At 41.7% G+C, this 27521-nt stretch overlaps 1 protein-coding gene across 2 annotated transcripts in view; it reads right to left on the reverse strand.

The window, feature by feature from the left end:
* The window catches only part of gli2a (GLI family zinc finger 2a), a 117811-nt gene that overhangs the window by 60993 nt on the left and 29297 nt on the right, over nt 1-27521 (reverse strand). The window lies entirely within an intron of this gene.

Genomic DNA, 27521 nt, shown 5'->3' on the forward strand with positions numbered 1-27521 from the left:
AGCAAATACAGTGACACGTTTCCTAAAGAGGGCCTAACATTAACTAATGAAGTAAAAGACACACATTTTTTAAGGCTGGAGTTCAGTTCCTGACTAATGCCTTGAACGCAGCTTGAGATGAAACTGAAGCGTTTTACAGTTCCTGTAATCCAGCAGTAATTGATACCTTTTACACTGTCTGTGGCTTTGGCCCCGATAACTGTATGTTCATTAATGGCCAAGTATAGCCAATGAAACCAAAGCATGGTTTACACAATAATGAATGTGTTTTTATGTGTCAGACCAAGAATGCACGAGTCCACCATTTCCTGGCATTAATGGTCTGATGGCTTGAGGGGAGTCTCATTAGGACAACACAGCCTTCATTAATAACTGTGATTACAGCGAGTAGCCGACAGCACTGTCCTGGGTGAGGAGGAGGGCTCTCATCAGACTACAGGTTCTCAGTTTTACATGTGTGATGCAGGACGACAATCCAGAATAACTTCTGATCCAGAGCACTTTCAGATGCGTGTGTGCGTGTGTGTTGGTGTGTGTGTGTGTGCTCTAAAGAGGGACAGAGATAGAGACAGAGTGCAAAGCTGCTCCCTTGGGTTGTTCCAGAATGCTATTAGGATTTTTTGGCTGTACGGTCCAGTAAACCTGGGCTGACCTGGTAGCAGAGACCCCAGGGTTAAAGGTCAAAGCTCAGTGAGAGCAGATCGTTATCTCTGAGAGGATCACTGGGACTGGGTGGCAGGGGGAAATGCGCTCATGTTATCAAACCAATGACATGCCAGCGTATTAACAAAAACACATTTTAAGGGTGTTTGAAGAGAATAGAAGGAATAGTCATACTGCAAAATATTTCCTTTCTACAGCCGTAGTCAATCAGGACAAACAGAAACACTTGCATTCACTTATCATTCTCATCAATTCCACGTTTCACTTTTCTCAATGAAATCTAACTTTCTGCTGGTTTTTCACATTAAAAGTCTGCTAGTAAAGGAATTCATTACAGCCGTTCACCTATACTTGAGGGCTTCAAATGTCACACATCTCAGTAATATTTTTTATTGACGGTAGTTACAATGATGGGGCCGAAAAAAAGTAGAAAAGTGGAAGTGACTGGAATTAGTCACTAAAAAACCAGGGCAACGGAATGCTGGCTGTAAGTAATTGGGGAGCGTAAATTGTACTGACTTTATCAAGACAACAGTTAGATATGGAATCTGTTTTTTTACTGGAGCAGCAGAGAAAGTAGATCTCAAAACATCTGTAATATAAGCTTGTATTACAAATGAACCCTCTCAATGTCTAGTTCTGAGACATGGAGAGGGTATTTTTTACCTGCTTGCCATTTTACTGCAAGGAAACAGATTTTGCATACATGGAATTTGCATTCAATCCCAGTGTTTGTCACTTTAATCACAGAGATTATCATATCGTGTGGCTTTTATTTTAAAAGTCGTCATTTTTCAAACACCTCCCTGTTTGAGGTGTGCCTTCGGGGGGCTAACAAGGTGTAACAGGACTCCGTGCCTTTAGGCCGTGGCAGAACGCTAAATGTTGTTTTTAGGTAATGCCAAGTACAATGACAGACATTACTGCTACTTAACCCTGATTGATCCTTTTGTTATTGTGATCGAGGTAATCGTCACGACGTTGTAGCATCTTGTTCTGATGTGATTACACCCAGAGGAGAGGAGAGCTCCCTGAGGGCGGCCTGAACTGTGACTGCTGTGGAATTAGTTTAAGAACAAGCATTAGCCAACAATTTCCCTTCCCGTTATGTAGTTTTCTGTCATTTGTATTTGACAAATTATTACACATACAAGGAATTCGCTTTGGTGTATGAAGGTGCGAACATTAACAACATAAGAAAATAAGTTGTTAGAGAAGGTCAAACATATAACGATTACAAATAGAGAATATTTGAAAAAAAAGTATTTACGCCAAATTTAGATTAAAACATTTGGTACAGTGAATATATGACAATATATAACACACTACAGTGTATGATATTATATTTTAAAGTGGAGGTCTGTACATACATGTGCGAAATAATATTTAAATGGATTAACATGAACATGGTCCCAAACAGTGAAAAGGGCCTGTGAAGCCAAAGTGAGTTGTAAAAATGTGTCTGGTGCCCCACGCTGTTTGTCTCCCCTCGTCTCTGTGCTCAGAAGGCCAAGGGCTCTGTGTTTCTATCAAGATCTATGCCGCTGGATCTCAGCCAGTGACCCTCCCTTGCTTTTGTGCGTGAGACAGACGGCCAATTCCGAGTCAACTCGTGAGCTACAAAGCCAAGAGAGGCAACCGGTAAATGAGTGAGAGGGAGTGAGAGCTGGGAAAAGGAGTTGGAGCTTTGTTTCACAAGTGGAGCCAGAAGTTGGGGCTTTGTCTGAGAGGTGCCCCCTGCTTGTGCTGCCTGGCACATCTCTGGTGGAGAGGGGCTGGGGGGGGGGACAAGGAGATGAGACAAAGACAGACACAGCAAGGTTGTGCTGGAAGTCAGGAGGCACAGGAGCTTCTTTAAGACTTTCACTCTAAGAGTGTATCAATGCACTTTCAAGGGCTCTCCTTTTTTCTTTCAGTTATTGCACTTGTGTTGTGAAGTACACTGAAAAAACTGAACCGTTGACTTTATTTAAATGTGTTATGTCAACAATTGACACATTATGTGTTAGGTTAGTTGAAAGCAATAAGGCACAATACATTTAGTTTAAGTCAACGTTTCAGTTTATTCAGTGTATCTTCCTTCGATAAAGTTTTGGTTATCAAAGGTAGCGCTCTTGACTTCAAGCTTGTAATCTGAGAATTACTCCCATCAATGACAACTTCTAATGCACAAGGACGTTAATTCTAATGAAAAAGTCATAGATTGCTTACGATTTTTTTTCAGTACCCATTAAGAAATAATGTAATGGCCATTAGTACAAAGGCAGAAACACACCTAAAGAACCAGCCCCAGCCAAAGCCCCAGAGGCTGATCCCCCCCCTGCCCGCTCCCAGCGTGGGGCTGCTGATGTGGGGGCGATAGGAGCAGAGCAGCCCCTTCCATCACCTGGACAGCTGCATTGTTTCCTGTTCTGCAGGGACGGCTGCCGACAGGTACATGGCGGGGACAATTCACACACTTCAGCGGCTTGATTTACCGCCCGTCTATCCTCTGGGTGTGTTAGCACACAGCCTCACTTCAGCTGGGCCTCGTACTGCTGAGGACTGTTCAGAGCCACATTTGCACAACAAACAACATAATGTGACATTGAGACAGCGGATATACTACCTATGCTACCTAAAACCACATAACCTTACGGAAGGAGCTATTTCAGATGTTTTGGAAAAGTTTGATATAATAGCCATGATGCCTCACTTTCTCAGATCTCAAGGTTATCAATAAACTCCGCCGTTCTAACACAAGTAGCACGTATGTACAGCTTTTTAAAACACGGAAAATCCTGCTAAACCTTTGACTTGTTTGAAAACTTTTTTGCTTCGTCTTAGAGCAGTAAGCAGTAGAAAGCATTTACGGTTAGTTGTTGTCTTATCTGTCACTCATTCGTATATCTTTCAACAAACAGGAGGCTGAACGTTCAAACAGTGGAAAGAGTAACAAAGACAGTTATGATGAATTTTATTTGGTCTTATTTGGCTGTCTCATTTCACATCCCATTCGTGAAATTTGTATTTTTTTGGTCCAATCCAGAGTTTCATACAGTTTTTATACAGTCACTACTGCAGAGTCATTATTCCATTTGAGTTTGGCTTTCTTTTACTCTAACATGCACATTTTATTAAACATGGCACGTGCTTAGAATGTCCTGAAGAGCTTTGGGATGGTGTCGTCTAAAACCATGAATCACATCAGCCTACAGGAACCTCTAACTGGTGGTTGTTTTCAGGCAGTATATCTGCTCAGATCTCTAACAACATGTTTTAGGACAGAACACATCTTTGCCCCCTATAATGTAGCCCCCATCATGACGCTTCAGACGTTCTAAACTTCCTGTCACATCTTAGCATCTTAAAGGCCAGTTTGATCTCTCACTGAAGACAATGCCAGGTGTTGGGCGATAACAAAGGCCCCTTTGAGTCTCATGACTCAGAGACAAAGGAAGGAAAAGCACTCTCTCATTACGTCCAAATAAAACTCCAGATCAGGACCGTGCTGGAGTGCACACTGGAGTGGGCTCATGTCTTGGAGGAAGTACTCAACGATAATAATAATGCCCTGAGAGGCCAGGTCAGGCCAGGAATAATTTTGTGAAAAAAAAGAAGCTTTTGTGGTGCTCTGAGAGAACAGGGCAGTGAGAGCAAGTGAAGAGGAGAGGGGGGGGAGCTCCATTCAGACAGGAAATTCCAGCAGAAAAAGTTGGCCCGGGTCCTAACTACACAGCGCTGTGCCAACGGCTATACACAAACGCTCATGTGCATGCATACACACTCACACACTCGCAATTACACACACAGACACTGATTTGTTCTGCAGTTCACTCTCAGTAAGCAACCATCAAGAGGGACTGACACAAACACAGACGGGTTACTTTGAGGTTCCACAGACATGCCTCTCTTAAACACACACACACACACACACACACACACACACACACACACACACACACACACACACACACACACACACACACACACACACACACACACACACACACACACACACACACACACACACACACACACACACACACACACACACACACACACACAGCAAGTGTTATGCCCAAGGTTAATAAAAAGTGTATGTTTAACCTAATCCGAGAATCCCGCTCTACACACACAACATGAAACCTGCAGGTTTAGTTTGCAAGACGTGGCTTCCTCTAGGGCAGTGCATGGGCGAGTGATGGCGACAGAGGGATTAGAGGCTTACAGAGAGCACGGAACCACCGCCATCTATGAAAAGGAAGTCTTAATAGAGTAGCTCTTTACTTTTAACTGCCCTTGGGGAGGGTAAAATTATATCTTTTTTATTGATAGGGGGATTTTTGGCAGAAGGTAAGTGGATTAGGCCAGTAGTCCCTGTAATGGCACAAGACGGTTTGAGCGGGAATTCATTAGTCCTTGTGAACTCGTGCTAAGTGTGTATATGTTATGATGAACACATCAAACACTCTCTCCCTGGGAAGACTAACACCGCTGTTTTCCAGAGGTTTGGAGACAGCACTGTGAGGAGGGCATGGCGTTTGAAGTTTGTAACTGATAGCACATTGTGAAATCAGATGTTTATACTCCAAATATAACAATGTCCATTAGTCAGTCATCTCGGCTAGGAATGAGTGGTGATCTTTAACACTTTTATAGTAGAGACCAAACTGTGTCCATACCATGTGCTACGGTAATCAAAACTGACATGACATTAAAATGATACTCAGATTAGCAATTCACTGGGTGGCTGCTTTGTTAAGGCACATTTTGTACAATTACAGCAGCTGTGTTTGGAAAAGATCTAACATTGAAGAAGTTATTATTTTTTTAATTTAACTGATAAGACACCATTTGTATTTCTCTGTAATGTACCGAAACCCAGGTTCTGTATAAGGTCTGATATTAAAGCCACTTTGTAAAGAGCACACACATATTTGAAACAGTTTTGGCTTTAGCTCTGTTTTGGTCTCCACCAACTCCTGAGAAGTACATCCGTCTCTTCAGCTGCTAAGTTCTCCACTATATTCAGCAGCTAGTTGCTAACTTTGTCTGCCAGCTGTTTGCTGCTGAGCAGGTAGAATTGTTTTCAAACAGCTGAAAGAGACATGGTTGATGAGAGCGCAGAAACACAGTGAAGCCCTGGACAGTTCTACCAAAACATGACCTGAAAGAGGTTCAGATGCTGTGTAGAGATGAGACAGAGCTGTATCATGCTCTGTTCGTTCGTCCCAACAAGACACACCTTCCAATGTACACATATACAAAGGATTGACTCATACTGCAGTTTTTAAATATCTAATTATTACCAGGCGTAATTACCAGCAACTGAGTACAACAAAATTATTGGTCAATTTTTATGATATTTGGTGGGAGGGTTTAACATTGGCCTTGGAAGAACACATCACATTTTAGAATCAGAATCTTGTGGCGGATACACAAATGATGTTTTACTTTCATTAACACAGCAAGTAAGGGCCTTCGGGAGTTCTGGGCTTCCCGAGTGCCCTTCTAGTTAATGAAGATATTCGAATAAGCTGTGCTGTATTAGTTTTAGATAGCAAAAAGGCAGTGTGTATATCTCGTTGACATGGCGCCCTTATCCTTCCTCACAGATGTGTTGTATCACCTAGCAGGGGTTCTGTCCCGCCGTGTTTACAGATCCCTCTCAGACCCAGCTGGCCTCTCCACCCCACCCATCAGTCTCTGTCAGGTCTGCAGGTCGGCCTCAGCCATCACTCCTTGGTCTCAGCATCAACCCCGCGAACCCACCACCACTATTATTCATCACCTGGGTTACAAGGGGCTTCACCAGCAATCCTAATTGTTCTAAAGACCAAGACCTTATCTCAGCTGGGTTGCCATTAGCTGGTGGTTCTAAAGGCCGCTACAAACCAACTTGACACCAAAGAACGCGTACCGAAGGCGTCCCGACTTTTACGTCCGGTACTGTCTGTGTGTGCCTTCTTAATCGTTTGTTTTGGTCCCTCACTTCCTCTTCGCTTCTCATGCACTGACTCGCTAAGCTGAACAGCCAATCAGAGTAATTTATTTGTCCCGACTTTCTTTTTCAGCATGTTGAATCAGCGGGAGGCTGAAAATGTGCCGTAAAGAGATGACGGTGCGGGACACACCAACCTGAGTAGGGCGCCGCGAATGCCCGACTGCCTCTGACTCCCAAAATCGGGTTGGTGTGTCAGGGCCTTAACAGTCATTCAATGTGAAACAGGTAAGGGAAGTAGCATGGCAAGAAGAGACTCTTACTTTTGTCAGACACTTGCACCTCCAAAGTGTCAATGTTTGTTTTTTACATCTGCGATATTGACTGTTCTACATGTTGCTATAGTACTTGGAACAAGTGTTTGTCCAACTCTTTAAAGCCAGAACTGCTCCACCAGGTGAAAATATGCTCAAATATTGTAGGTCAACCCTGTGAGAGACTCTATGAATCAGCTTACCTAAACAAAATATTAACATCATCTGACCCCACCATGTCCTGAACAGTGGATATTCATTGTTGCCATCATATCGAAGATACAGGGTCCCTGTGATTTAATAACGTGAGACTAAAGCACTCCTTTGTGCACCAGTCAATCCTCAAATTAAATACAGAGTTAAATACCAGGTCAAATGTACGTTGAGGTCTTGTACAAGTACATTTTTCAGAGATTGTATTAGGTAAGTTGAAAGTAATAATATTAAGTTCAAACAAAGAATATTGGGTTTTACTTAATTTTATTGCTTCCAACTAACTTAATAGAGTTATGTGAAATTGTTGACATAATAGATTTTCAGTGTATAAAGTATTATCCTATTATTGTCTAACAATGGCATGCACCATGGGCAGAGAGTTGGGGGTTTAGTGGGCTAGGTCTCCCCTCCATGAATGACTGTGTTAAAGGTAGCTTGGCTTAGCAACCTCTCCTTGTAGCAGGCTGCAGACCTCTCTGTGAAGACGGATGAGGTGTCAGGATAATCAGCTTCCCGTGTAGACTTCTGATTTATCGCCTGGCCTCTTTAGAGCACAGGTGTGGGGCTGATTAAGTAATTAATGCACTGGGTTTGTTATTGTTGCTACGGTGGTTATTTCAATTCGGGAGGATGCACGGCAACAGCATGATAAACCCTTAGTCTCAATTAGGAGTGATACTTTAAATACTGCGTTGCACTACTTTATGTGTTCCCCTATACCCATTCATCATAACAAAGCATCCGTGTGACTTCATCATCTGGTCCTCGTTCTCTCAGGGCTGAAGCAGCATTTACTTGCCAGTATCTGGAAAGTGTAAATGGACCAATCAAGCCAAGAACTTCAAACGGCGGGAACCCGGAGCTCCCCTCTGTCTTCCGTGAGCCCTTTAACCTCTGAGTCACAGCTAACGTAGAAGCTGCCAGTTCACACAAAGAGCGTCCTCAGCACCCTATGACGACATCTCAGCACAAGCTCAGCAGCCCCCCCCCCCCCCTTCAAGACTTGTAAACAGGGCTTTTTTCATTGAGGAAAAGGCAGAGGAAATACCCTAAAAACAGCAGACAATGTGTGGGAGAGCGAGGCAGAGCACATCAATCTAAAGTCGTCTCAGCTGGGGGTCACCATGAGGTGAGACGCCTCTCTGGGCCCGAGCAGGGGGCTGGGAAGCGTCTCCTGGACAGACCTGGTCTCTCTCAAGGAGTCCGTAAGATGTGTCTTACCGAACATTTCCTTTTGAAAAGGGAAGACACCGCTGTTATTTAAGACAGGACTGATTTAGGCTTTAACAGGTCAGAGGGGAATTCTGCTTGAGGGAAAAACAACTCATGTTTAAAATAGTCCATGTCTTTTAAAGTGTTTATACCCATCAGCCCGGAGGTTTTATTAAATAAACCACTGATATCCATTAAGTTCATGATGACATTAATAGCAGCATAGTTTACAACAGCTCTAAAAACATGTGGCCCATTTCAGACTGAACTGTGGGACACTTCACTCCACATTCTCTTTGAGTCTGTTTGCATTACAAAGCCGGACAATTCTTAGTCTTTTAAAAGTCTGCAGACAGGTGAGAATAAATGATCAAAAATACTTTGAACCATCCACAAAGTAAGATACTAACGTTTATTTATACTCTGCAACAGTTGAATCAAAGGTCGACTCTCACTAAAACACTGTAAACATCCTCTAGTTGATATTTTTTAAACTGGAAATAGATTTGGAAAACTCAGCCAACTGTTGGTGGCGTTCATAACACAGGGCAGAGCATCCCCCCCCCCCCCCCCCCACACCACTCTTAGGTCATCTATCCTGATAAGATAAAACGTTGAGGCCGAGCTGTTTATACAGACACACACACGGCAGCGGGGTCTTATAAACGCCCTTCCCGTCTGGCCTCTCTCTTCAGGGCAGGATTGAGCGTGGAAACCATCTCACTCTGGGAATTTGTTTTAAAGCACTAACAAGAAACAGCTGTAAAGCAGGTCAGAGGGCCTCCAACCAACGGGATTGGCTCTCAGGTGATATCCCCCCCCCCCCAAAAAAAAACACACCCTCTGCTCTGATAATGCTGCCCTGCTCTTTCTCTTGAAGTGACCCTCATTTTAGGGTTCCTGTTGTACAACGGAAATAGGAAGTTGATAGTGGTTGATATATGTGAGATTTTATATTAAAAACAAAAATTTGAAGGAATTCAAGATACAGAGGTAGCGATTCATTTCAGACAGTTTGAAACGCGAAGGCTGTGATTGGTACGTGATCTGCCCTCGCTCAAGGGAAAACCTCCAGCTTGAATTGAGACCGCCCCCGTGATAGATAAATGTAATTATAATGAAGCCAGCTGCAATGGATCATTGATCCACCAGGGGGTGCAGTGGGGTTCCACACTGGAGCTCATGTTAAATAAAGTCAGATACAGTACGCTGGATGTACAGCGGAACTTTGTTAAGATCCATATGTCACGGATATCATACTCTATGCTAAATAAGAGACAAGTAATCATTTACAAAACATCACCATGTTGTTATTTAACAAAATAATGTTGTTTAGTCGAAAAAAACGAACGGGAGGAAATGCAGCCCGGCTCTCGATTTTGAATCCTAATTTAATCATCATCTTCACCACGATCATTTATGTTTATGTTCGCCGAATTGACATGAAATCACTGACACATATGAATATACTGTATTCAACTTCATTAAAACGTTATTAACGTGCCTAAACTCAGTAATTCACCAAAAATATTTATATTTTAATGGGGCTTCGTCGTCAGATCAGGATCCCAAAGCGTAGCGGAGGGATTCTCATCTGCATGACGGGTGTTATTTTCCCCATAAGGAACAAGTCGCTGCAAATTATCCCGCTTATTACATGACCACATTCTCAACAAAGTAACGACATGACTCCCAATATTAATTTAAATGCTTCTATGGATTTAGAAAATGTTTTTATTGATTAAAAAAATTGTTGTATGTATTGATTTAAAAAATAGTTGTATGGATTGATTTAAATTGACATGCATCCGCTAAGAAAAATAGTCCGTTGTTACCGTTTTTTAAACAGTCTGAATGAAACGGCAGCTCTCAGCTGTGTATTTACACAACTAATGGCCCTCCAACCACAGCTCTCTCCCCCCCTCCCCCCCTGATCTTTCTTCTTCAGCAGCTAAATTAACTAGGTTACTCTGAGTGACAAGCTTACAGTTAGAAATAACACTCTCATTGCAAGTGACCCTCAGTTAGTTGACTTTTATGTTCAACTGCTAAATTCGTTACTGATATAAAAAAAAAGGGCTTCTACTGTACCTAATTACCTTAACACTAGAACCGCCAGAGGTTTTTGTATAGGCCTACCTAAACCCGTAAAATCCCGCTATTAGAATGCAATTTTTAACAACATGGGTGCTACATAACACACTTTCAGGAAAAGTCACGGACTGGGAGACTTTAATATTTTATTGAAAAAAAGTTACATTGCACACACACAACACACATCACACAAATTGACCCGATTGACGGTTCTAGTGTTAAATAAATTCACTAATTAATGAAACCAGTTTAATACGCATTATTCTTATTCTTATCATTCTTTATGAGCGCTGAAGTAGTCTTAAAATCAGATCTGTTTTTTAAATGAAATCTGATGGCAGGCAGTTAGCTCTGATCACCTATGATAAATGCGCCGCACCTAATCGCTGGCCATTCAGCCACAGACACTGTTCGAAATGGGGGGGAGCCAGGGAGGGAGCTCCCCTGAAGGCTGACTTTGAGATAAATAGGGGGAGCCCAAATCAATCGTGCATATTTGTGTCACACAGATTAGAAATGTTGATTTTCTGTAAATAACAGTTCTTGAAATAAATAATAGTTATTGTTTATTACAGTTTCTGAATATTTGTTTTATATTTGTGAATATTTCTGGGTGTTGCCATCTGTACGTGGCGGCGCTGCATTCTTACCTGAGTCTTACTTACTTTGCTATGGTTACGGCGGTGATGCCGGCGCGGTATTTGAAATGTTTATATTGATATTTTGTTAACTCTGGCTTTGTAATGAAAAATATGGCAAAACGAAAACAGCCAAGCGTCACAGCTTTTGGATTCACAAGCAAAGAAGCGAAGGAGTCTAAAAATGACAACGTGAACGGAGAACAACTTTTAGTTGGCCGGCTGTAAGCGGCGTTAGGGTTGAGCTCACACCGAGGGAGAGGCCTGCCGATGCGGAGCCTGAAGACGATTCAACAACGGCCACAGCCACCGGCGTAGTGACACCGTCTGTAGTAGTGGCAGAGTGATTTTATAGCAATTGATCGAATCCGCGCTGCTGCGAGTTGAGTAGTTAGAACGATATTGGCAGATTCGGATTTCACGGATCAATAACTGATGAACAAAACGTTATTCAGACACAAATGTACCGTGGTAAGGTTGACAACTACAATCACATGTTGATAAAAAAAAGGCAATATGCGCCGTCCTCCGAGCTGGACACATTAAATTGGTCTCTTTCCGCAGCCGAAGAAGAAACGAGTGCTCAGGGACCGTCGATACGGTTATTGAAGATGATGCCATGATTTTACGTTATAAATATTCACCAAAATTATTCAAAACCATATTCTTCCAAACTCTCTGCTGTAGTCTGACCAACAGGAGACTATTGATGTGTGTAGTGAGTTTGGTAGCACTCCACTGTATAATAGTGATTGAATATTATTGTATTCTCTTTTTTCGGAGTTGCACTTTGCAGACGGTCCCTGAGCACTCATTTCTTCTCCGGCTGCGGATAGACACCAATGTAATGTTTCCAGTTTGGAGGACAGCACGTATTGGCTTTTTTTGATAATGTAGTTCGTTGTCAATCTTATCACGGTACTTAGGAGACGTCATTTGTGTTTGAATAACGTTTTGTTCATGAGTTATTGATCTGTGAAATCTGAATCTGCCAATATCGTTCCAACTTTACTCAACTGCTGTTGCGCCAGTCAACAGAGCGTGCGTTTGATATATTTAGTAGCAGGATGTGCACTGAATAATAGGGCTCCCCCGAAAGCAAATGGGTAATTCGAACACTGGCCACAGAGCTCCCTCTATACAAATCAAACTGTAGACGCTGTGAAAGCACCTATTGTTTTAAATAATGGTCGGAATGTGACCTGTGAGCCTTCTGAATTACCGTGGGACAGCACATTCTAAACTAAAATGTTCAATCAATAAATTAACATCTTATCTTATCTTAATAATATCTTCATATTAATAATAATAATAATAATAAATCATACAGTATGTGTCCGAAAGGGAGCAGGAGGAAGCAAACACAAAAATATACTGCATATTAAAGCAAAAGATTCTAAAGGTTAAAGTATGAGCATAACAAATAAAGAAGTGTAATGTAAACATTTATATTATAATTATGATTATTTCATATATAAAGACTATATATTATTGAATTACAAGATTAGATATACTTTAGTTGATCTAAAATATTGATGTGTTCAAATGCTCTTCAAAACACAACTGAAAGTCCATGAAACTTGTCTTTCTGTATTTGTGAATGAAGCGCCATCTCCTGGTTAAAACCTGAAATTGAAAATCTGGCAACGCCCTCTTGGAAAATAGTGGGAGGGCTTAACATTCCTCTATACTGGTTTTAGGCAGGTCGTAGGCAGGAAGCTGTAAGCTGGAGTCTGAAATGAAGTGCTACATTTGTAGATTCTTTCACATTCTGAATGAAACTCAAGGTTTAATGTCTTATAATAAATACATTTAATAGAAGTGTAAATGGATCCCATAATATTCTGAGAAATACAACTTCCCCAATACACCATAGACCTGAAGAAATTCTGATGTTTCCTTTCTCATTTCAAAAAGTCAAATATTCCCTAAGCTGATATGAATTGAACAGTAATTTAATTAATTAACAGTAAATTATACTCGGACCTGCAGGGAGTTGAATGATTGTTTTGTGGACGGTTGCTCAATGTATTTACACACATTTCAAATCGAGAGAAATTCATAAACCCTGTTTCTCCTGCTGCAGTTAGCAGTAAACTGTGGCATGCTTGCTGACTTGTTTTCCATCTGTTGTTGTTCCAGGTAGTTGGACTGTTGACAGCGCTACCCGAAAAGATAACTCCTAACCTATCGCCGTGACGACAGAGGACTGATTTATGAACCAGCTTTTTAATTTTATAGAACTTTAACAGCACAGCCGTGCGCTTCAAACCCTGCATGACCACTGTGATAAAGAACTGTGGAGAGATGCCCTCCCCCCCCCTCTGGTTCTTTGACTCCAGGCTCTTTATTGAAGCATCCTGGTTGTTTTAAACAGAGTCAGTGAAAGGAAGTAGTCCAATGGTTCAGAATGGAATCACAGCAGTCTGAAAAGGTACAGAGACGGGGGAGAATTAAGTGGAATTGTTCCCTTTTCACAGCGGGGGAGTGACGTGGAGTCAGAGCTGTGTAGGTTTAGTGGCATGTTAAAAAGCACCCTCCTGGTTATTGGTGAATTTAAAACAGCATTTTGCTTCCTCTTAAGGTTTCAATAGGAAAACAAGACAGCCTTGCTTCAGGCTAGAGTAAAGGAAGACGTTAAGAGGGTCCGTTGATTCAGTGATAAGCAGGAAGGAAATAGAAGAAGAGGTCATGGGGTCAGTGCATTATAAGAGCCAAACCTCTGGGATCTGCAGGTCATGTGATTTTAGTTTATCTGTCGCAGGATGCCAAGATTACTTAAAGAGGACCTCTCTTTCCGCATTGTCATTGAGTTGAATCCTTGTGACGATTTATTAAGAATCTTAGTGACATATTATATTGGCATATTTTATTATATATATTATTTATTATTTTATATTTGTTTACATTTTTATATATAGATATATATATATATGCGTTGGTATTAGGTGTTCTTTTTAATCACAAAGCTATGTGATTACCTTGGAAGGGGTTTGTAAGGTGGGGGGGGGGGGTGCTGTGGAAGCGATCTGAGCGCTTGCATCTCTGCAAACTGGAGGCCGGTTGATGTGTTTACTTGGCCTTAATGCAAGTATGGAAGTCAAAATAAACAAGGGGCCCTATGAGTAACACATGTCGCTTTCATCAGTCCCTCGCTGGCAATGGGGTCGAATCGTTTATAAAGGAGAGGGATTTGTGACATTCAAAGAGAAAAGGAGCTTGCTCTGTGTTAGTCTACATGTATGTCTTCATTAGATTGTATGCAGGCAAATGGAAAAGCCAGCTGAGTGGAGGAACGCTTGAGTCAGAGAGGAAATGGCAAACACAGAAAACAGTTAGCCTGCGGGGGAAATGACATCTGAGTTTGTGCACAAATCCAGAGAAAGTTTGTTTTTCTACAGCGCTGTACTTGAAACCCAGAGATGATGTGTTCTCAGGTGTGTACACGTGCACACATGACTGTAATGTGGATGTGTTTCCTGACAGGTGACAGCAGCTGAACGCTCCAGAGACAGCAGGAGTGGCCAGCACATTACTCAGCAACAACAAACAGCAGCCTCAAGATAAGGCATCATTTGTCACAGGAGCTGCAGCGACACACAGCATGCATCGTGAGATAAAATTAGCTGCTTCCCCTGTGTGACACTGAGAGAGGTGAGTCACCTCGGGGTAAGCCTGTGGGGGAATCTCCTTTATCTGCCAAACTCTACGGTGGATACGGTGGGATAGGGCTCTTCATCATAAGGAAGTTATGCTGCGGTTTTGTATGTAACTTTCATATAAAGTATTTCCTTCAAGTACCCTGTTTTAAAGCATAAATTACAAGAAACAACAAGAGAAATTAAATGGAACATAAAAAGAATACAGTTGTTGAATAAAAAACATGAATTTCAGAGCAAACTATAACATTTGCTCTTGGAACCACTAGAAAAAGAATTGGAAGTGAGAGTAGAGAAAGTGCAGTCGAACGCTCAACATGAAGTTCATCAAAGAATTCTGTGAGCGCAATACAACAGATGTCTGCATCATAATAGAAACAAATCATCTTCGTAATAAAAAGTCCTACTTAGTGATAATTCATGGTATGGAGCATGTATACATGAAGTCTTTTAAGAGGATAATTGAAGGAATATCGACTGTCCAAAGGTTATTCCATGTGTTCAATAGGCTCAATCAAAGCTGACCAGGCCATTGGAGATCACAAAAGAAGTACCTGCCATACAAGACACTTTCATTTGGTGATTAAACAATTAACTCCGACAGGTATAATTACTCCTCAGATAAGGTCAATGGGGACTTTAATATAAGGGCTATTTCTGCTTTCACACCATTTACTGTTCATATGGAACAGGTACCATCTTATGTTAATCCATTGGATTCACATTGACTCATAGAAACCGCATCTGGATTGCATTGTGTGTTGATTTGCTCCATCAACTCAGTGTTTCAACAAACATGTCAAAACACGCAAATGTCAAAATAAAAGATTCCAATTCTACACTGAGGCATGTGATCAAAAAGGTAAAGGCTGCTTGGGGGCGGTTTAAGCAAATGAAAAAGAGAATAGAAATGGCGATGACAGCGATATAATCAAGTAGTTGTAAATGTATGTAAAGCATGCAGGTTCTGATTAAAGCCTGGACTCAGGGTCCCTATGGAACCTGAACCTGAGAGAGCAGGAGCTGGATCACAGAGAGGGCCTCTGCAGAGCAGCAGCATTTCTGGGCATGGGAAAATAAAGTTTTACTACAACAAGAAATTGATCTCCATGTTAGGAGTCAGTGAGTGACTCGGAGGCGTGTGGCGCAGTGGATAGAGCCTTGGTGCTGGGATCAGGGGGTCACAGGTTCAAACCCCACTGCAGTCAGCATGTCGTTGTGTCCCTGAGACACACCCAAATTGCTCCTGTGGGGGTTGTCCACAGTACTGAGTATGTAAGTCGCTTTGGATAAAAGCATCTAAGAAGTGACATGTAATGTATTTATATATAGATGTCTTATTTTCACCATTTGTGAGTTAAACATAAACCTATAATTTCAAATACTTGTCTTTAATTATTTATGTACGGTTTATTTACAAAGGGATAATTATACATATGAGTCAGTTTCCAAACCGCATTGTTAACCAGTGTACACTCAGTGTATATTGTCTTCTGGGACTCACACCTAATATTGATGACATCACAGTCATGTGGTCAAAGTCAAGGACAGAAGAGAGGTGAAGGACGTGGGCAGCGACATACAAATATGTTCTTCAGTTGAAGTATGATAAGCGTATTATACTGTGTTTTGGCCTCTTGTGCATTAATATGGAAATGTTGTAATGTTGCAATTAACTCTTGTGAAGTGCAATACTAAACCAATGGTGGATGCTTTTAAACCTGGTTTGAACTGCCTCATTATGTGTGATCTATGTATTAAATCATGCAAATCTGTCCAATCATATCATTGACAATGGAAACTATACATTTTCACACTATAATTAAAACATTTTCACTGTATTCTAATAACATACCCAAGTGTGGTGACCCATTCTTAAGCATTTTGAACATAGTCCATCTTAGTCTGTCATTGAGTCCATTTCTGGACTGAATTGCAGCCAGAAAGCAAACAAAGTGAAACATTTGGGGAACAAATTGAAGACAGTGCGAGTTAAGTGTGTTTAACTTGAACTACAACACTGATGATAACATTGGAATTTGATCAAACCTTGACATTTTGGAGGGCTAAAATAAAACACTCTAAACTGGAGAGAGTTCCATATGCTCTGTCTTATTGACGGCAAAATTGAGCGGCAACATGGTGAAACAATTACAGCATGGACTCACGCCAAACTCCAGGCTCCAGCGCAAATCCAGGATAAAGACTTGTACGCTTATCTTGACTCCATTTAAAAAGGGGGAACAAAGTGGTACATTTGCTTTAGAGTCTGTTTCCATTGCTGAGTTCCATTTATCAAACTTAGAAAATGTTGTCTTAAGAATCCCCAAAGGGAATTTTTGCTCAGCTTTTATGTGCTTTACAAAGAAATGACTGCAGTTATCATATGACTCGCTCACTATTCGTTTGGGTTTCCCTTCAATCGAAACAAACAAACAAACACAAACCATCTGGCTCTTTAGGTTGGAGATGGTCGTCTGCGAGTTAAGGCATTGTGGCTTTTGTTTTTCCAAGGCCTTGATTAGAAAGCATTTTCCCTTCAAAGCCCCAATCTGAGAGCACATTGAAGTTTAACTGTTCCTGCCTGGCTCTTGATAATGATCTACATGTGGCACAGTTGTGATCTTCATCAACCAACTCTTGTTCTTTGTGTGGGGAGAGGGTGCCACATGCTGCCACTGTATTATTCTTAACCCCCTCTTTAAAATAACCACATTAAGCGCTCATAGCAAACATCATGTGAAGTTGCACTATGCGCTGTGGTTGAGGAGAGGGGGAATGGATCATGGCTTCAGTTAAGGCGATGCAAACTGTTGGGACTTTGGTGGCTTTAGCTATCTCACAAATAAAGAAAATGTACAACTCATTAGTTTTCACGCAGCTATGTATCTAAAGCAACCAATACTTCAACACGGTTGTCCCGGCATGTCTGAGGTCCATTAGATCTTCTGTCATGCGCAAAGACTGTAGTTGCAGAAAATAAGTGGCTAAAACACACACATTGTGGTGGATTCTTCTGTTTTCAATGTGACTTACTCACAGCGTTGAGGTCTGTTTTCGTGAGATGCACCATGTCAGGAAACGCCACTGTCATATTTCCTGGCATTAATACCAGCTGACACTCCAGAAAAGCTGTGATTCTTTCACATTCTGCATGGATTGCTGATGGCATGTCTTCTTGTGTGGTGTCACAGTGGATGAGGAGAACATGTTTAATGTGTTTAATGGACGTTGTCAAGCCACACTCCCAGCTATTTTAAGATAACCTTTTACAATAAAATATTGGCTGATAAGGAGGATAAATACTATAAGAGCTTGGTACCGCCAGAAGAAGGGACATAACTTGTTGCTGTTTGAGGGCTTAGATTATCTGACAAATGCCTCTTATCAAATCAGTTTATTTCTATGTGTAGTGGGCTTGAGGATGTGTACATTGTGACACATTCATTAAGCACAACATGCATCAAACAGCACACACCACATCTTATGACTTTAACATTTACAGTAAAATAAGATCTCGCCTGAATCAACATTGCTCTCCTCTTAATCTCTAGGAATCATTATTGACATTCATTAAGTCAATGCAGGAGCTATTTTGTTTTTTATTCCACACATTCTCGCCTGCCAACACCTAATGACTACATTACCCTCAATGCAACTCAAGCGACTCATTTAAAGGGGCCATGTGGAATTTTCTTAGAAATGGAAAAAGTAACTTTCAGTTTTACTCATCCATCGCATTGGGTGTGTCTTTGAGGTTTAATAAATGTGTCAAGTGTGTTTGCTTCCTCGTAAAACCTTTAAAAAGCTGATTTATTAGATCCAGATTTGAAAAAATCCCTGTTAACGAGCTTGCAGTCTTATTTTTCTCTGTCTTAGTTGGTGCACTGCAGTACACCCTGTAGATTAGTGGAATAGTGGAATCCTACCCAGTGTTCACTAGCACCTTAGTGTGCATTACTAGGGAAATAACAACAAATTAGAACCACTCACGCAAAAACACCCCCATAGTGCTGTTAGAGGTCTAAAACTCGGACCCTTTAATTAAAAGGATCCGTTAAAGACGCAGGACTGTTTTAATTACTGTATGCAGCCCTAGAATGATGGAGAGCAGGAGGGGAGCGAGGAGCGAGTGTTCTTCAGTACAAAGAGCATATTTAAAGCAAACTACTCTGCCATAGCTCCTATAGACGCAGAGGACTGTTTCTATAGCGATGGGCAGACCAGGCCACCTGATCTCCCGCTGTCCGACCGCCACTTGTCAGCTCCTATTAGGGCCAGCGGTTGCCTCTGCTTACATGTGGCACCCATCCACCCCCCCCACCATGAGGTAGCAATCCTGTTGGTTGTGGCGGCGGCGGCCCCGAGATGCTCGCTTCACTCAGACCTGGGATCAGCTCAGGTTATACGTGCCCTGTTATGACAGCCTAATGGTACTAGTAACTGTGTGAGTGCGAGAAGGCAGGAGGAGGCAGAGGGACAGCTAGAGGTGGAAGAGAGAGACAGAGGTTAAATGAATAAGGGTGTGGATGCTTGTCTTTCATAGAGACCAAAGTTGTTGCAATGTGTATTTGAAGCATGGATGAAGGAGAGGGAGTGTTGCTTTAGCAGCTTTTAAGAAAAACGTATGTGTCAGCATTTGGAAATATCATCAACATTACCCAGTACCAGTTGTAGGAATACTCTGTTACAAGTAAACGTCCTGCAATCAAAAATATTACTCAAGTAAAAGTAGAAAGGTATTAACATTGGAATATACTTCAAATACCATCAGTAAAAGTAGTCATTGTGCAGATTGGTCCATTTCAGAATAATATATATGATATGTTTTATAATGATTGATCATGAAAGTGTTCTCAAAGCTGGTAAAGGTGCAGCTAGTTTGAATGACTTTGTATACTGCAGGGTAGCTTGTGAATTTACTCCAGGTGGAACTAAAGTCTGATTCAACACTTGATTATATTTCACATCATTCATCCACATCTGTAAATTATCTAAAGGTATTAAATAAATGGTGTGGAGTAAAAGTACACCATTGACATCTGATTTGTCGTGGATTGGAAGTACAAAGTAGCAGCAAATTGTAGAGTAAGTACAAGTCTCTCAGAATTGAAATGAAGTACTGTGTGAGTAAATATATTTAGTTACTAAACATCACTGCTTCTAGACATACAATATTTGGGCAGTTAAATAACAATAAAACTTGCAGGCTGTGAATAGTGAAATTCAGCATTAATTTAGATGAAGGAAAATATTTCTCAGTAATCTTCACCGAACATGAGCCTACAGAGCCGGCCCCGTTCCCCCCATGCACACTCTCATAAGTGGCATGGGCAGCACACATTGCCAGTGTGTAAAAAGTATTGAGTTACCAGAGTGTAGCAAAGGCAACAGTTAAGCTGAGACTCACATATATAACTCGGCCAGCTTTCTCTGTGTGAGGAGAGGAGAGTCACACACAATGAAAACGTTGTGTTATTGGTGTTACTCAGCAATTACAGTCTCTACAGCTATGACATGCTGCCACACACACACACACACACACACACACACACACACACACACACACACACACACACACACACACACACACACACACACACACACACACACACACACACACACACACACACACACACACACACACACACACACACACACACACACACACACACACGTCTTACATGTTGCAAATGTTACCTTTTACAAAAACCTTCTTCTCACATGTTGGCGTGCAAACAAGAGTCTTTATTGTCTGTGATGGCTTCACATCCTGAATGAGTTGATTCAATAAACTGCCAGGTCTCTTGCGATGGTGCCTATTTTCATCATGTACTGGTATGCAGATTACTCTGTAGATTCATTGTATTGTTTACAATAGGTAAGGCACAAAGTGGACAATGCTCACCACAGTTATAGGGCCGAGGTAACACTTTCAAATGTTTAGGGTCACGTAAGACAAAGAAAAGTGTCAAATCCTTATAATAAAGAAGATTTATCTAGGATATGTTTGTCATGTGTGAAAAAAAAATGCCTCAAACAATAACCAAATTGAGTTGCTAATCACTTTTCTGTTAAAGCACACATTTTACAGCTCTATTTAAAAAAAAGAAGAAAGAATCATGTCACTAAAAAACAAACCTTTAACAGAAACTACTTGAGAAAAAGCTATTTCAATTGAGTTGATCTTAAACTGTATCTAGACAAAGTACATACCCAAACCCTCTGCATCCTTTTAGAGACTGACTACACAAATTAATAACTTGCTGATGGAGAATTCTCCAGTATCCATAGATCTGACCCTACACACTGACTTTTTCTAAGTTTGGTCAATATTTGCCCATGTCTGTTATCTTCTGCTCACCGTGCCAGAACCAGCCTGGGTTTTAATTGCCAAAGTTGTTATGAGATGCATAATGCATTAAATGTTCCACAAGCTGGGATGATTTTATGAAGTGACTTCCAGTCTGTAAAGGGTGAGGGTCCCCAGGGTTTTGCCAGCTTGTGCCAACCCCCCCTCAGCCCTGGTCCTCCGGGTCCAGATGCCTCTGAGTCTCCACCAGAGGAGCTGCTCTGGCATCACAGTAGGGAATATTACTCGGAGCGGAGCACTAATTGGCCGGCGCACAGACACCCAAAAAGTGCTAATGGAAAGGCGAAATAGCCACAGCAATGAGGGTGGGAGAAATCCAGATTGAGCCTGAGGAAGAGGGGGTCCAAACTCAGCCAGGCTCAGTGAGCCCTCACCCTCTGTCCGGGGCTTAGGGCTACTTCCTCCCCTGTAATTAAGGGGTTATCCCCCCGCACAATGGAGAAATTAAACTGTAAAACCTTGCTAGGTAAATTACTGCTTTTCCTGGGAGTTAGAGGAAGTGTCTTGATATGTAAACAATACCCCCTCTTCTGCTGAGTCCCTTCTCCCTCCTCTGCTCACCCCCTTCCTCCCTCTTTGTTCCGTGGGAAATGTAGATGGGCCAGATTGTCTCTAAGACCACAACTCTGCTGAATAAAGAAGATGTACAGTACCTTTATCGCCTAAGCATCTCAGAACTGTTCTGCCAAAGCCAACACTCAGAGAATGAGCACCAATGAAGAAAGCATGTGCAGAAAATCCACATTTGACATCAAATGTGACTTTCACTAGTTTTAGCTACACAAGCTACTAAACATTGCAGTCATTAGCCGCATTCACACCGCAGGACTTTCCCTGGAACTTTGGTTCTTTAGTTCCGTTAGTACCAATAACGTCGCGTTCACACCGCCGGGACTACTCAGTGCCGGGAACTCTTTTGGCCATTTTCAGTCCCTGCTAGAGAGGTGGTACGAACCCGGTGATAAAAGAGTGCCAATTTCTATTCTATTTCTATTGGCTGGGCGAATTGCAAACCACACCCCGTTAGACTCTGAATTTTTGTTGTTAGGCAGCCTTTTTTTCCCTCGCTACAAAACCACATCCACACCTGAGCGAGTAGTTTTTTTGTACTTTAAAGCAGTTATGACCACACGTACTACAACACCGGAGCGGTGGAATGATGAGGAAGTGTCGGCGCTTCTGGCAATTTACTCTGAGGACGGGATGCAGCAGCTTCCACAGGAAGCAGTTCCCAACTCCAAATGTTTTGAGCGATGTTCGCAAAAGCTACTTGAGCGGCGTGATGCCGTTATTGTTATGTCTTGACTGTGCAATAAAACAAACAAACTGGCGAAGCTTTATTTATTGTGTCCCACCCCAGATTTGCAGAATAGAAGAATGTGAGAGCAGACAGGTGTCGGTGGTTGAATTTATCTACAATGTTGCAACCTTGTGCAGCAATGGCAGGGGCAGAAACACAAGTCTTACACACATAAACACAAGTCATTTATCATGTCATTTGTTTTAGATAAATAAGGGAAAAACACCAAACAACGGTTAATGTCCTTTTCCAAAATCAGCCTGAGGGGGTAATATATCATAAATACATAAAGATAAAGTCCATTGTTATAATGGGGTATTTTATTTGTAAATTACCCTTATAACCCAGCCTCATGGTGCACATGATTCTTTGCTTGGACATTTTGTTGGTTTGAGTCATTTGAGCTCGGATTCTAGTAGGGACATAAACACGTATCTTAGGAAGATATGAACTTCATCTGGGTGAAGTTGATGCTGAATTCACTATTTAGTAGATAATCATGTGACACTTTATCTTTGCACTACGGTCTGTCTGCTGAGCCTACCTATTATATATATATATATATATATATATATATATATCATGTACAGCGGTTGGGCTTTATACCCCCTCCCCCGTGTAGTTCTTCTTCTCTCGTTTTTTTTTTGTACTCGCCGTGAAGTGGTTTTGCGGCCTGCCAGTAAACCCAGAGAAAAAGAAGACGAAGTGACGTCAGCGTAATCTTGCCTCAGGGAAAGTACTGCGGTGCGATTGCGATTGGCACTAGCCCCCTGGCGGATTCAGTGCCGTTGTACTTTAGTGCCGGCACTAAAGTACGGCAAGTCCTGCGGTGTGAAAGCGGCTATTATAAAGTCAAGATGGTAGCACGTAAATATGATTGAAAAATTAACAAATCACCAAGATGCCTGTGAGTCTGCAGAGTGTCAGTACCCTGAGGGGTTGTGCACTGACTGCTATGATTTGCTGTGCATATAGAAACACAATTGTTTCAGTGTGCTTGCAGGAAAAGCACCATGTCACAACTTGACAGATCTGGGCTGCAGTCGAATAGTCCAAAAATCACAAATTATCGTCTATTCCTATCGTCTATTCCCATCGTCTATTCCCATCGTCTATTCCTATCATCTATTCCTTGACCTCTGTGTGAAACGTCACAGGGTTAAGGAATAGTGGATAGGAGAATTAAAAAGGATTTAGGAGAAGAGACTGCAGTGCTTTGAGAATCCGACTGCACTCACACTATCCAACGTATTTATGATGCGCCAGCGGACATCATGAATATGCGTCTGCTGTGGGGAAACTACAGTTTTCTATAGCGGAGTGAGCGGACTACATGGATGTGTAATAAGAACGGTGGACGCATCTAGAGACTTTTCACCCCCCTCTGATGGTGTTGTTTTATGCTTTATGAACGTGGAAAACAGAGAAACATAAATTCTTCATGAACGAGGTTGTAATTGAAATAAAAAAGGAAAGTGAAACTTATGGTCGTCACATTCACCCTCCGGTCCACATTAATACAAAATGTGATCCCAATACGTATGATTGTATGAAAAGATCTTATAATAAATACAAATGTATTTATTATAACTTGTTAGTCCTTAAAGCCCCTGTCACACTGTCCCGAAATTGACACCAGATGGACACACGAATATGGAATTGTGAATTTTGCACGAATACGGCCCCGAACCACACACAAAGGCAACATTTACATTACATTTAAGACATACAACTGCAACGAAAGTAACAAAAAATATGTAATATCCTTTTCAGTTTGACAGAACACAAATTGGGTTATTTACATAATATGTTTACATGATTTTGTTGTGCAATAAAACAACCAGATGGACACACGATAAAGGAAATGTTCAAATTCGGCTCTGATCGTAACAACATCGGGCCATTCATGAGGGCATCTTAAGCCATCGTATGACCGTCGGAGGAGTTTCTCAGGCTCCGGCAGCAACTTCGTGAGCGGTGGCAAAATCTGTGGCATGCCAAAAAATTGCCTGATGGAACAGATGATCAGACGAAGATGACACAATTTGACAAGATGCCCTCACGAGTGCCTTACGAGGGGCAAAATTGACACACAAATTCAACACGAAAATGAACAAGCAAGGTCCTTCGGCAATTTTTTGGCATGCCAAAGATTTTGCCAATTGTCAACGTTCATATTTCTCTTTTTGATCATAATAATGATGAACGTTCAAAACAAAGCACTTTGGCAACTTACCACATACATTTTAAAATGCTTAATAAGCACCGTAACTTTCATGATATAATTTCTCAGTCAATAATAGTTTCCGTGCACGGCCGAATATTCCCTCGCCTTAAATGCTGCGGCCGCAAGGCATTGTGGGGCAGCATTTTCTCATTTTCTTTCGTAAAGGAAGATCCAATGTAAAAAAGAAATCTCAATTTAAAAAAAATTATTATTAATAATAATGACAACGTGTGCATAGACATTTTTAAAGGGAGGGCTGGCCATCCGCTGCGAGGTTCCCCCCGTTGATAAATCACTAGCACCCCCTTTGATAGGGGTCGCCAGTCTCTGGCACTGTTATTTTTGGGGTCTCGGGCTGAAACGTTTGGGAACCCCTGAACTAGAGAATTCCACTGCCACTGAGGTACTTCCGCATCATTTCACTCCGTAAGGAAGGTTCCTAAATGCCCTGACATACCAAACTGACACCAAAGAACACGTCCCGACGGAACACGACTGTTGTGTCGCCTCACATCTCCTGCTTCTTGGCCAATATCGCACTGGAACACACCGCAAAGACTTTAGCTGACGGCCAAGTAGCACGTACAAACTGCGCATGCGTGAGTGGCAATAACTCTCCTTACCAGCAAGCGGCGGTAGTGTGTATTCGTCATTCAAAAGAGGCAACAACCGGAAGACAGAGAAGAAGAACAGACTCCGTGATATAAACAAACAACAAATAGCGTGTGCGTTCCATGTTCACTCTCGTCCATCGAAAAATGTCTCGTGCAGTACTGGAGCTATCAGCCGTTGCTTGCGGAAGACATTCTTCGTGCCTTCTTAAAGCGTTTGTTTACGTCCCTCACTTCCGTTTCGCTTCTCATGCACTGATTCGCTAGCTGAACAGCCAATCAGAGTGATTTATTTGGCCCGACTGCCCGACCCGACGCATGGCCGATTCAACATGTTGAATCGGCCATGCGTCGGCCATGAAAGGCCAAATAAGGCGTGTCACGGCCGACGGTGCGGGACACACCAAGTTGTCGCTTCGTCGTCCGACTAACGAAAACGGCCGTTTTCGGTCTGGTGTGTCAGGGCCTTAAGAGAAACTGACAATTTGACTGCAGCCATAGAGACACTACATATTTTACTTTGACAGTTGATTCCAACCTTACGCTCTCTGATAAGCTATGCTACATTAAGGGCCCGATCAGACAGAGTACACTTTATAAGCCTGAGGTTTTGTGCTTTCTGCCTGTGCGTTGCTGAGCGTCTCCTAATTTGCTCTATGTTCCTTTAGTTTCTGCACCTTAATGCCTTGAGTTGAAATAATTCAAAATTGATATTTTTGCAGATTGTCTAATGGGATGTAGCCTTATGTGGAGACTGTTGCCCTAACGCACAGTAGTCACCATGATCTGAAAAGAAACAGAAACAGCCTGGAGGTAAACTTGTGGTCACACACAAGTCATGGTTTGTTTTAAACATTAGGAGGTTGCCTACAATTACAAATTAGAAGACGCACATGCAGAGCATCCTCGGGTGGATTTCAATAAGATGTCTGTCCACGCTGAAAGGCCTGAATGTGGTGTCTAGACATTTGTGTTAAGTTAATTTATTTAGTTCAGTCCTTTTGTCTTTTGCTTTGTCTTGTGATTTCCTGTTTTATTTTGTAGTAACCTTTCCCTCTCGTTTCAGAGCATTCCTGCCCTTGTGTGTTTTTCCCTCAGGTGTGATTGTCAGCCGCTCCCCTTATTGTTGCCACCTGTGTCCCCTTACCTAGTGTGTATATATAGTCTGCGTTTCCCTTTGTCCTGTGCCAGTTCGTCTTGTCTCGTCGAGCCTGCCAGTCATTCCTTCATCGTGTTAAGTGTATTTTTGATAGTACATGTAGATGTTTTTGCTTAGAGTTTTGATCCTCCAAGTGAGCGTTTTGTGTTTTGACCTTAATTAAAAGACCTTGTTAATCTGACCTGTTTCTGGTGTTGTGTGTTTGGGTCCTGAGCCCTTGTGACATTCTTAACACTGAACTATTTCATCTCTTCTTCTTTTGGTAAGTTAACAACACTTTGCACCACATACTACACATGGAGAAAATGCTTATTGTGCAGAGAAAAATGTCAGCTTAAAATGGATGAAAGGCCAAATCTAGAGAAAAATATGTGTTTTTAAATTTAAACTAGATTTATAGAGCATTAAGTCATTACAGTGTCACTGACAGAATGTAATTAAGTCTCATTTTCAGTATGAAACAATGTAAACAAATTTAAACACAGTCACTGTGGGGAGTATAATTACCATGCAATACAAACACTCAGTCCTGCAGCGGTGCTTTAAACTCACTGAATTGTAAATCAAAACCCTCGCAGACTGAAGGTAGCTAACCCCTGCAGGAAGTTTAAATACAGCTTCAGTGGACGAACTCTGACAGGGTTTTACTTTGCACATTGTGAACGGGTGTGAATGTAAGTATAGGGCTGTAACTAATGATAGTTTTCTTTATTCAGTGATCTGTTCTGAAAAATCTCAAAATGTAATCTGAAAATTACAAACACAACTTCCCACAGACAAGGTGTCCTCACATCGCCTGTTCTGTTTGGTTTTCAGTGTAAAGCTTAAAAGTAATACATTACTAATAACAACAGAACAACTGAAATCATGACATGTCTTGTTACAGTTGAATCAACAAATCATTAGATCATCTTCAAAAGTAATATGATGGTGGTCAATCTCCTTTTCTTGTGCTATTTTCTGGCAGATCTGTGCACGTCAGATGCATGTCTGCGCGGACATGTCTGTATCTGCCACTGGCACGGGGTGAATCAGCGCCAAAACTTCTCCTGCTTCGCTAACAACGTGAGGGGAAATCACCTGGCAAACAAAACACAACAGACTAACAAGCTAAGCTATACTATCACACACA

The sequence above is a fragment of the Notothenia rossii genome (genome assembly GCF_949606895.1).
Source record: "Notothenia rossii genome assembly, chromosome: 2".
NCBI classification, from domain to species: Eukaryota; Metazoa; Chordata; class Actinopteri; order Perciformes; family Nototheniidae; genus Notothenia; species Notothenia rossii.